This window comes from Coturnix japonica, chromosome 1, assembly GCF_001577835.2.
Source record: "Coturnix japonica isolate 7356 chromosome 1, Coturnix japonica 2.1, whole genome shotgun sequence".
Lineage (NCBI taxonomy): Eukaryota > Metazoa > Chordata > Aves > Galliformes > Phasianidae > Coturnix > Coturnix japonica.
The window spans coordinates 5,370,434-5,382,643 of record NC_029516.1 but is presented as its reverse complement, the minus strand read 5'-3'; the positions used below and the strand labels follow the sequence as shown (position 1 = coordinate 5,382,643).

At 42.3% G+C, this 12,210-nt stretch overlaps 1 long non-coding RNA gene across 1 annotated transcript; it reads left to right on the top strand.

The window, feature by feature from the left end:
• The first annotated feature begins 9 nt into the window (after positions 1 to 9).
• On the top strand, positions 10 to 1,227 carry LOC116653360. Its single transcript, XR_004306998.1, has 2 exons — positions 10 to 243; positions 1,128 to 1,227. It is a non-coding gene; the product is annotated as an uncharacterized LOC116653360 (long non-coding RNA).
• The last annotated feature ends 10,983 nt before the right edge of the window (positions 1,228 to 12,210 follow it).

The window sequence follows — 12,210 nt, the reverse complement described above, 5'->3', positions numbered from 1 at the left end:
TGTTTTAGTTAGAATTCAGAGTGACTAAGAGAACTGCTAACATTTGTGTCTTCCCTGCCCTTGCTTGCGATGTCTCTTCCTGTGCAGGTCTTTTCCACCATGACTTTAAGCAGCCTTGTGGTTTCTCAGCATCCCCTCCTTGTCTTTTCTTGCTGAGATTTCACTCTCAGGCCCTTTTGCTGCCTGCCCTGATCACACCCATCTTAAACATGCAAACTGAGAAACCATCAGTGCACAGCCATGGTAAGTGCAGCTCTGAGAATGGCTTTTCTTTCTTAATCTCTGTCCAAGCTTTCCTGCTTTTCAGCTTGTGCTTAGTCTATCCTGGGGGTGGGGGGGAAAGAAGCCTTCCTGAAGGATCAGCAATCCTCTAGGACTACATACAGAGTGCTTGAACCCACTGAGAGCAGAACAGGAACAGCTATCAGTAGGAGCCAAGCCAAAACTTCACTGTGTGTGAGAGAATTTTTCATCAGCAAGGTGAAAAATCCATCAGTTTTTTCCTGTTTGGTCTCAAGATAAGACACTTTGCAGAGGGCTTCATACCTTTTTTTTTTTTTTTATGCTATGTTGGCACTATACAACAAACTTACATTTTTTCTTTGAAATTCCCTTTCCTTTAACTTTGTTCAGGTTTGTATTTGGGGAGTTTTGTTTCCTTGCTTGTTTTTTGGGTTTGGTTTGTTGGTTATTTTTTTTTTTTGAGGGAAGATGTTTACTTTCTGCAGGCACAGATCTGGGATGATGCTTTTGTCTGTTCAGAACCGCTGAGCCAAGTGTTGGTTCTCTGTGAGTTTCTGTGCCTGATATCAAACATTTCCGTCTCTTCAAGTTAGATGAAGCCCCCACTCTGTGACTTATTAATTCACTCTGAAGAACAATTTTTAGGAGTTTTCTTTTGTAAAGTTGTTGTCTGAAAGCGTATATTTGAAACGAGATTGCTATTGTAACTGCTCGAAGAGGCTCAGAAACCTCGTAGCCTTGACATCTGAAGTCTTCCAGAAGAAGCTAAGTGGGCTCCTTTTGAAGTGGCAGAATAATGCAAAGATGTAGCAGAAGGGAAATGAATCGTATTAATTCTGACAAACTTCAAGAAACTTATTATATCTCTGAAAAATTCCTTACAGCTTTGGTTCAGAGGTCTCAGGTATAAAGGAGCATTGAAATCAAGGACGAAGATGCCAACAAAGACTGAGGGAAGATAGCGGACCCAGACCTCCTGTGAAAGTGAGACTTCTTCATTCAGGCTTCTTTCAGAGAAATAACGGTAATAATGAGAACAGCACTCAGCAACATCTCTAATCACAAAGGCTGAGCAACTCTCTGGCCTCCAAGACTGAAAGGATTTCTTCATTGACAGTTAAATATAGTCATGGGCAGTTGTATGAGTAGAGCGTGTGACTTTGGTAGTCTGCAGATTGCATTACTTGATGCTGTACAGGCAGGATCCAGCTGTGTGTATATGCATACACAGAAATTATTGGCCTGCTGTGGATATCAGTTGTTTCTCAGCAGTATTTGATGTTACTTTTATGGATAATGAAATCCTTGAAGAAAAGATCTATTGTTCAGCTGTGAAAATGGGAACAAGTCAAGGGAGCTTAGAAATCTTCCACTTTTCTCCTTTTAATTGCTGCATCTTAAAACTGATTGCTAGAGATCTTAAACGTAGTCTTGGATAATGTATTTCCAGAGGACAGAGCGAATGTACAAAGGCACTGACTTGCAAAGAGCTGCTTCTCACATGCAGATATGAATATGGTGTCCTACTCCTTTAAAACAATGGAATATTATCTTGTAGCTGTGAGATTTAATGATCAGTTTATTGTTCCTGTGGTTTGCAAAGTTGAGGATGTGTGTGTGCTTTTCATGTGGGTATGTGGATGTTTGAGAAGAGAGTAATTGATCGTGTGCATTGTAACTGCCTACAGAGAGCAGCTCTGTTGGGGTTCACCTGGGCACGTTTCAAGGCTGCTTCCCAACCCTCCTTCTTCTAGACCTTTTTGAAGGTACAGGATGTTTTCTTTCCTATACCTACGAGCTGTTCTTTTCAGACATGTAATTAAAACTGATTTTTATTTTCATTATTTCCTCCCTCAGCATTTTACTTTTAATCCCCAACGCACTCCTTTGGCTCAATGAGTGCGTTAAAACCATAGAGTCATAGAACAGCTTGAGCTGGGACGAACCCACCCCTGCCTTGGCAGATACATTTTGACCACATGTCATTGGTCAAAGCCTTATACAGTCTGATTTCAAACCCTTCCAATGATGAAGTACCCACAAGTTCTCTGGACAACCTGTTGCAGTGCTTTACCACTCTCAAAGAGAAGAATTTCTTTATAACCATCATAAATTTATCCTCCTCCCACTTACAATTCAAAACCTCTGCCTCTTCTCCTGTCCTTTTTAACTGTTTATTTTTTAGTGCTTTTTATTTATTTATTTTTAGATTAAGTAATCAGGAAACTAAACACTTTTTTTTCTCACAGAAAACAAAACAAATTGGATGGAGATCCCTATGAGAGAAGAGAATCCACAATGGTTTGGCTTCTAATTCTTGGTCGATAATATCCCAAAGTCACATCTCCTACTTCCCAGAAGGATTTCCTTGTGTCTGGGTATGTTCAAATGTATTTGATTGTTTCATGATCTTTTAGAAAAAATCCAGTTTATTTTGTAAAAGCAAGTTCTGATTATTCTTGGAGTTCACAGTGTTTTGATTGAATTCTGTAGTCTCCGTTATTATTTGTCTTATGTTTTAAGCCTGGTTGCCACTCATTGCCACTTCTCTTAGTTTTCTATCATTTTCTGCTTACTGAAGCATTTGTTCTTTTTAACCAGATGACTTCTTGCAGAACATGTGTTCCGATGTACCTTCTGGGTCCTTTTGGTTGGTTTTGGTTTTGTTTATTCTTGCTGTCTGATAGAAGACGTTGAACAATTTACGGGTTTTTCCAACATCTCCTGCTCTAAATGCTATGTTCCCAGTTAGGTACGCCAACAATTCCCTCATGCTTTGAAAAACGTGTCCTTTAGAAGCTCCCAGTGCACCTGTCAGTGGTGTGCCAAACCGCACGAAATGAGCAGCGCTCAGTTTCAGTCCCCAGCACCGCAGCCAATTCTAATTTCTCGATAAAAGATTTACTCCTGGGAATGTAATCCAATCAAACTGTCCCTCAATTTCACATCATGAAACCTTTTTTTCCCCCCTCTTCCTCCAGAAACTCTAAATGTTGTTAGTTGGCCACAGGCTATGTCCAGCAGTGCCTCCTTGTGATAGATTAGCTTTTCTTTCTCTACATTATAGACCAATTTCAAAAGAATAATTCAGCTTATTCTCTCATGATAAACAGTTGTGTTATGGATGCCAACCTTTTACTTCTTATAGCATTTAGTATTCAGACACCTAGGAATCTGAGTGCTATAGGGTAGACACCAGCCCACGAAGAGGCTGAATGATAACGAATTTGTGAGGCAAATTTGAGAGGCCTCATATTTGATATTAGAAAAGATAATTATCAATTTCTGTTTTAAAACTACTTGCATCTGTATGTGGATTTGTGGCTCAACTAATACTTATCCAAAATGCTTTTCATAACAATTGCTGGGTGAACTTCAACCCTAATCAGAGTTTCCGTGCAAACTTGAGCTATTGGTATATTGATTCCAGTGCCCTTACAGCATTCAGAGCTCCAGGTGACTGCTGCTGAAAGCACTCATCTACCACTGCTCCCTGCTGTGGTGTCTCAACCAATGCTGATCCCATGTCTGGATATAGGTAGGCTCTTGCTGTTCTCCTTTGGCTGGCTCTGGGAACAGTCCTGTGCACATTTCCACTATGTTGTTTTTCACCTTTCTTCATTGTCACAAATAGCCCTGAATTATATTTTGAACATTTTCCCTTTCTATAAAGCCCTTTATATAAAAGGTTTCATTGTGTTTGCTAACTAGAGCTAGCTTAGCTCATCATTCTAATGCACAGAGCTAATAATATTTGTACCAGGAAGCTTTTTCCTATCTTCACATTGCTGAAGGATTTATTGTCTCTTACAGTCGTATTACGGATGTTTATGGTTTAAATTTGTCACCAAGAAAAGGCTAATTCCAGATGTGGCACTGTAGATTTGTGGTGTTGTGCAAAGCAGAAGTTATTTTTCATATTTATTAATATTGCTACAGCTACAGCCCAAAGGCAAGCTGTGTCTGTGCATCACAAAATAACCTTGTGAAGATGAGCATGATTTGTAATGGCTTTGATCAGTGTCTTAAGAAGACACTTGGAGTCATTTTGTAAACAAGCCAAAGGACTGTCATTTCCATACTCAGATACCACCTTCAGAAAGCATCTGATCATGAGGGATCTGGAAGAACTGGATGTCCCCACTGGTGCATCCACAGTTCAAAAGTCACAGTTCAGAAAGGCTGGGAAAAGGGCAGACACCCCATGTGGTAGCAAATAATGAGGACACGAAGTGGTGGCACACAATTAGGACACAAAGCAGTGTCTTCCTTTCCATTCACCTCTTGTTCCTGCTGGCTCTGGGGGATACGTTTGTGTTTTTAAAAGCAACAACAACAAAAGGATTTGGTCTGACCAAAGTTTTGAATTTGGATTTTCTGAAATGATCTTGTTGGATGCATTTGAGCAGATGGATTAGGAAGATTCTAAGGGCTGCAAGGGAAAATACCAAAAACATTTCTCTTTCTTTAAACATATATACACATATGTATTTATTTCCATGCTTTTGGTTAGCGTTACTAGGAGTCTTTATGGTGTGGTAAGGGGAAAGGAAACTGAGGATTTTCATTTTTAACCCTGACCTTAATTATTGAACAATTTGAATTAAGACTTCTATATGGGGATTGCAGAGTTGGAATAGGCCTTGCACACTGGTAGCTGAGCCTTCACCTTTGCTTTTAGGAACAACTGTGGTTTGCACTTTTTACCTGTCAGAGTTCATTTAGGGGTATTTACACAGGGCAGTCCATCAAAGGGGATTCTCTGGAAAAAACTGGTCTTTTAGGAAGATAGTGGTAACGGAGTGATAATGGGGCTACTGGAAAACTGAGCTGTTGAGAATCAATTGCAAGTTCTGACCACCTTTGGAAAGCCAACTGCATTGCATTGCCTTGACCTCCTTATGTGCCTCATTTGTTCCCTGCTGTATTGCTTTGAAGCATCTAGTAGAGAGCCCAGATCCAAAGAGGGGAGCAGATGGAAGATGGGTGGCTGTTATGGTGCAGCAGGAAAAGCAGCGTTGTTGCTGGTTCCACGGTGGGAAACATACCTGGAAGAACATTTTCTGAGTGTCTCAGGGGCTCCAGAGGTGTATAACCTGGCCAATTGCTTTGGGGCTCAACCATAGGAACAAGGCAGGTGGTGAAGTTAGTTCCTGCAGAATGATGGAGGTCTCAGGAGTCTGAGGCTGGTCCTGGCTTTCCTGTTGGGAGAAGTAGGAATATTGATAGTGTATGTACGCTTATGTATGCAGCAAAGTGGCTCAGTGGAGCTTTGTTATGTAGCGCAAGCTACTCATGCTGAATGTTGCTCAGGGATAGTGCCACGTTTAAACCTTGCCACTGTGACCCTCTGAATTATACAAGGGGCTGGATACTAGAAACTGAGCCCTAATTCCCAACTCTCAAATTGGCTCTCGCTGCATGTTGCTATAGGTGAGTTATTTCAACACATTCTTTCTATCTCAATTTCTTGCCCATACATCACACATGCTAACATTAGGTGATGCAGCAACATCACAAACATAGTGAGATATTTGGGTAGAAATACACAGAACAACAGCAGCATCCCACTTCAGCACTGCGCACTGGGAATCTTTGAGTATGATGCTTATTTAAAAATGCATCCACAGCAAAACATTTACCAAGCTTACAGGATATTTCAGGCTTTATCTCACTTTAATAAAAGGTAGAAGTCTAGGGAGAATATTTCAAATTATCATATGAAAGACAGTTTAAGATGGAGGTGAGGTTACAAAAAAAAAGTAAAAATAAGCTATAATTTTCTGTCCAGAAATGCCAATGCTGAATTATCACTCAAATGCAGTCCACTATGGTGGCAATTCAGAGCTCCAGGGGTCCTTATCTCCTATTTTTCATGCAGAAACTGCTGCATATATTGTCATTAAGAGCAAACCAAATACAGCCTGAGCTGCTGCAATCATTGGCGTCAGTAAGAAGTGTGGTACCAGGTGTGGCTTTCAGCAGGTCTTCAAAGTGGTATGGAACCTGGTGTTATTGCATTGCAAAAGGAAAGTTGTCATCTTCTCTGGCCTCATGGTGGAAGTTCAAGCCTTCAGCTTAGACAGCATCATGATGTAGTGGTCAGAGCTGATAGTTTGTCCAGGCCCAATAAATCAAGGATCACCCCTTTCCTATCCCAAAAGACAGTGTGCATCACCTTACTCACCAAGGGCTGCATTTTGAACTTTTCCATCAATGGGGAATTCCCATGTCATTACTTCATGAACTGCCTTTGTGTTCAAGAAACATATAGATGTTGTACTGAAGGACATGTTTTAGTGGGGAATACTGGTGATAGATGGATGCTTGGATGGGATGATCTCGGAGATCTTTTCCAACCTTGGTGATTCATGGGTCACAATGATGACACCATGTTTTATTACTGGTAACGATGTGATCAGGAAACTGTCACCTTTAGCCTTGTACTGGTCCAGTAGGTCCTACAAACTTGCATACAGTTTCTTTCAGTTCCTGTGTGGGCATTTGTGGGATCCGTCTGGCACAAACTTTGCTATTTTCTTATGTTGCCACCATCGTTTCCAATGCACTGAAGCTGCTATTCAGCTCTACTGACATTGTGGGCCAACATAATAAAACAGGAGGCGTTACTTTCAGAAGAGTCCTCATATTTTGTGGCAAAACACAGATTCTATTTATGTATTTTGAATTTAAAAGAATACTGGGGGGGAAAAAAAAATCTAATTGGAATCAGAGTTTCCCAAATAGTTTAAAATGTCATCTGAGACCAGGTTCTGTTCAGCTGTTCTCATGTGATATTTTCATGGCTCAGTATTTGTAAGTGCAGCAGAGCCAAGCTGAGAGCTCACAAAAGGCAAAGTCTTTAAGCTGCTTAGGTGGCTACATAGAGCATACTGGAAAAAGTACAGGGAAAAGAGGTAGAATAAATTAGATGGTTTAAATACCCTTAATTTAAATTGAGGCTAGTAGCACTGAAATTCGAAAGGCATTTAGCCTGGTAGCTTCCCTCTAACGAAGCATCTTTGCTGTGGGTTCTGGGAATCTGAGTTCATTTTCTGCACTACTGAAAGCTGTGTCATGTGGGGCTTGGCATAAATTGGTTTATGAGCTGGACTGATGGATCCAGGACCCAGATTTGGGGGAACACTATAAGCACATGCCAGGTTTCCATTAGGATCTGTGGAAACCAGGTACACTTCAGACTTTTCAAACTGGAGGCCTTCTCTGAATTAGGTTTATGTCAACTGTGGAGGTGCATCAAAGTCTGCAGAGAAGATGAGCAATGCTTTGTCCCAAACCTGCTGTCTTTTCTCACAGCTGGATCATGGGGCCCTGTAATGCTGCCTTGGCTAACTTGCAGTTTGCTCATCCTTTCCCTCTGTCCTGCAGTGGAAATGTCACTTTAGCGTTTATGTGAACATAAACTTATTCAGTGCAAGGTGATTCATGGGGCAGGATATACAATGCTCCCTTTGGTCTCTGAATGTTTCAGCCAACTGATAAATAATCAAGAACCTTGAATGTTCCTCTCTGCCCATCTGTCTCAGAACGCTTTGTTTGAATAGTGGTAATTTATTGGTGAGTGCATTAAAAGCCAATCACTGTAATGTCACGGGCATGAATTACCACAGTATGTTCTGTCATTTGGTGGCTTTTTCAATGCCAAACATCAGACTAATCCCCATGCGCGCGTGTGTTTTGTTGCTGTTGTCTTTTTGATTCCCTGCATTTTTAAGCAGGCTAATTAAATATTAAGACTGAAAAATAACAGGGTTATTTTTATTATTATTTCCTTGTTCCAAAATCCATGTGCCATTTCTGACAAGAGCTTTTTGTGTTAGAAGTGGTGGTGGGGAATATCCCTCTTTTCTTTCCTCAGCCTCGCAAAGCTTAAGTCCAAACTTCTCAACCTTGATGCTTTTGTTATCGTTATTTTCAGATTGCCTTGGTGAAGGCTAAAGCAAGGAATGCCTGTGGAGCCAGGTCCTTGAAGGATAGCTCTGAAAATTGGGATTTTCTTTTGGAAAGTCAGAGTTGCACAGTCTGCCTAGGTTGGCCTCCCCTCCTGGCAACGACTGTGCGTCAAATGATTGCACTCTTGAACCGTGAACTCCAAGGCCTGAGCTCCCACTGCTGCTTGGCAGGAAGGAGAAATGATTTCTGTATGGAATTAAGTAGTCCTTCCCTCTGTCTCTGATTTTAAGAATAATTTTTTAGTGTTTTTTTTTTTTACTTCCCACCTCACATCTTCTGAAGTTAGTTCTACTCCCTGCGAGGCTGGCAGTCTCCAGAAGCAGTTACAAAGAGGCCCTTGAGGGCAGGAGCTTGACAATCTTGCAAAAGATATAATTTTAATCTCATAGAACGTCTTGGCACGCTGGATGAAAACAGGCTTTGTCCCTGGGGTGAGAAGTGAGGGGTGTAAAGCCAAATTCTATCTTACAGTGATTACGAAACAGGCTAAAGTGCCACAAAAGGCATGACTAAATTGTCTGTCTTAATCCATGGTCTAATCAACTTTCAAATGCAGGAGAGAAGAGAAATCCTTTGTATGCCTGTTGTCTGTATGCATGTCCTATTGACCATGACCTGCATTACATGAAGCTGAGACCAAAAGTTTCAATGGCTTCTCCTTCCTCCTGCATCACCTTTGCCTGCTGCCTTTGCTGGCCTCTGTGGGCATCTTTCAGCCCCAGGTTTGGCCTGCCCTGTCCTCCCTGACCTGCAAATGTTCTCCACAAACCTATGACAGCCTTCCACGGGCACAAACAGTTCAGAGCCTTGCTGTTGTGCCTGGACCCAGCTGCGGTACCTTGATTTAGGAGCTGTTGTGCTGAGAAGCAGCTTGGCAAACAGTGGGTTAGCTTTCCCTGCCTGTGTTGCATACAGACAGCTGTGCCAAAGACATGGGGTATGAGTGAGAGAGTGATATTGCACTGCGATAAAGAGAATCTTTTAATTTGTTTTGTCTGTGACCTGAATTCAGGCCCTGTGGCCGTCGTGTCAATCTCACGGTCTCGTCTGTTAGCTCACTGACGTAAGTCGCAGTGACACGTATGTGTATCAGATGCCCTTCTCTGTGGCTTCAGGAAGGACACTGTGGAGCAGGTGGAGTTACTTGGGGATTTAATGATGCTCATCAGTTAGTTCTGTTTTCCAGAGATCTGAACGTTGGTTTAGAAGGCATGTGACTATGTGCGTCGCAAAATGTGATGACTTTATCTTAAGAGGGCAGCTAATGTTGTAGGAAATCACACCTCTTCTCTACTGCCAAGGTAGCAAATGTGCAGAATCAGTACATTACTTGCTGAATCATCCACTCAGCTCTGGTGAGGCAGCACCTCAGTACTGTGTTCAGTTCTGGGCTCCTCACTACAAGAAAGACAATAAGGCCCTGAGTGTGTTGAGAGAAGGGCAGTAAAGCTGTGAAGTTCTGGAGCACAGATCTGATGGGGAGCAGCTGATGGAACTGAGGGTGTTCAGTCTGGAGAAGAGGATGCCCAGGAGAGAATTCATCCTTCCCTACAACTGCCTGAAAGGAGGCTCTTGTGAGATGGGGGTTGGCCTCTGCTCCCAGGTAACAGCAATAAGATGAGAGGGAATGGCCTCAAGCTGTGCCAGGGGAGGGTCAGGTTGGATGTTAGGAAGAATTTCTTCTCAGAAAGAGCTGATGAGGTGTTGGCACGGGCTGCACAGGGAGATGGCGGAGTCACTGTCCCTGGAGGTGTTCAATGCAAAATGCCATGTGTTCATAATGAAAGAAACTGGACAAGGCACATCCTTTGTGCTGAGTCAGAGCATTTGTCAACTTTCTCACTCTCTCTTAAGCCTTAGAGCTCCTCTTGTGCTGGGGTGGTTTGTGGAGGGGCAGTGGGATCCTGTTTTCTGTTCCAGAAGAATTGTCTTAGCATCTGGGACACAAGAGGAAACCTGTGTCTATGGCCTTACTGAGAAATAAACAAGGCTGCTCAGGGAACTCCTGCACAGAAAGCCCTAATTTGTAGATCCCAACAGGTATGTACATGACATAGATGCTATCCGTGCAGTCCTGCTGAGAAGACAACATTACTGAGCGCAGTTGCAAAACTCCAGACAGCTGGGTAATTACAGTGGCAAAAATTATGTGTTTATGTCCCTTCAGGAGCCGCAGGTGATAAATGTGTTGTGGATTGCACTTCTATACTCAAACACCTGAACTCTGTCCTCATTTCCTGCCTTCATGGGCAGAGACTTGGGACATGGTCTGGGCATGCTGCTTTAGTTTTGAATTAACTTTTCCAAACGAATCCCAGTTCTCCCATATCCTCTTCACAGGCTGCCCCTACTCAGTGTGAGGGGAGCTCTGTGTGTGGTGACTCAGCAGCACGCCTGCCCTCGAGCATGACAAGGCTGAACAGTTCACGCTGTGCGCTTTGTCTCCAGGCATGTTGCTTCCTGAAGTTAAAAGAAAATAAAAGTAATGCTTCACGGAGAATAAACCTTTATCATTTAGGTCTCCAGCACTACCCGGTCTTCCATCTTCTTTCTAACCTCTTGCTGGATAACAGTTTCCATGCTGAGGGGTTTGGTATAGTGTGAAGTACAGTCAAAAGCTAATCTTCTTGTGATTGAATATTAGATTGTTCATTTCAAGAGGTTCTTACAGCATGCAAAGCAACAAGGGGTATGTCCAGAAGGGACTGAGTGGTAAAGTAAAATATAAGTGACAATGAGGCTAATAAAAAACAATATGACAGTATGTCATATCCACCTCCAACAACCACCACCTGATTCTGGAAGTTCTGACTTTTGATTATGTGTCTCTTAGAACCATAGACTCACTAGGGTTGGAAATGACCTTCAAGATCATCCAGTGCAAACATCTGTCTATCACCAATAGCTCTCATGTCCCTCAACACAACATCCAAACGTTCCTTGAACATCTCCAAGGTCAGTGACTCCACCACCTCCCTGGGCAGTCCATTCCAGTGCCTGACCACTCTTTCAGAGAAGCAATTTCCTAATGTCCAGCCTGAACTTCTCTGGTGCAACTTGAGGCCATTCCTTCTCATCCTATCAATAGTTACATGAAAGAAGAGGCAGACTCCCAGCTCACTACAACCTCCCTTCAGGTAGTTTTATTCTCTCTTGAGAGAGTCCTCCGTGCCTACAGTTTTGCTTCTGTTCAGTGTCACCACTTTGGCTTTTCATATGTTGAGTGAAAGCATGAAAAGGTAGGATCTGAAGTCCTTAGTTACCTTGTTTATTGTCTACTTGGTCTGAAGTCTAAACTTTCCGCTGTGTATGTGTGTTTGGGAAGAATATTTTCAATTCCCTTTCTGAAGTGTTCTGATCTCCCTGAGCCTGTTGGAGGTGAGGCAGATTCTGGATTCGGTCCCCATGGTGCAAAAGCCTCAAAACAAAACTCAACGTCAGCTAATTGTGAGAGCTGAAATTATTTATGGGCCTGGCCCTCGGAGTCAGAGCCTCAAAAGTCTTAAAGTACCTTCAGGGATCTGTGCACAGGATACCATGGTGATGAGAATAATATTTGGAATTCAAGTCTTGTCTACTGCGATTTAGCAGCTGGAATGGGCAAGCAGCTGATTATGACCATAATGGAAATCATGCCAAAAACCTGCACACACACAGTTTGGAGTGTTGGCTTTTTAATCAGACGTATAAAACTCTTGTTATCTTTCTTAAGCCTTGCTGGAAACAAAATTTGGAAAGAAAGCTCCTGTTCAATATTCAGTGTCCCTGTGCAATCTGAATCTTCACCTATACAGCTGCCTTTCAGAGAAAGTCCTCACCAAAGGAGGAAAGACTAGAATGTAAATTATTTTCTCGATACTTCTATCTGGGACATCCATATCCATCCACCACAAAATGAAAGCTAAAATGCAGGTGATTTCTACTACACATCTGTACTGACATTGCTGGAATTAGGCTGAATCTGCCACTGTTTTCTCCAGGCTTTGGGAACAA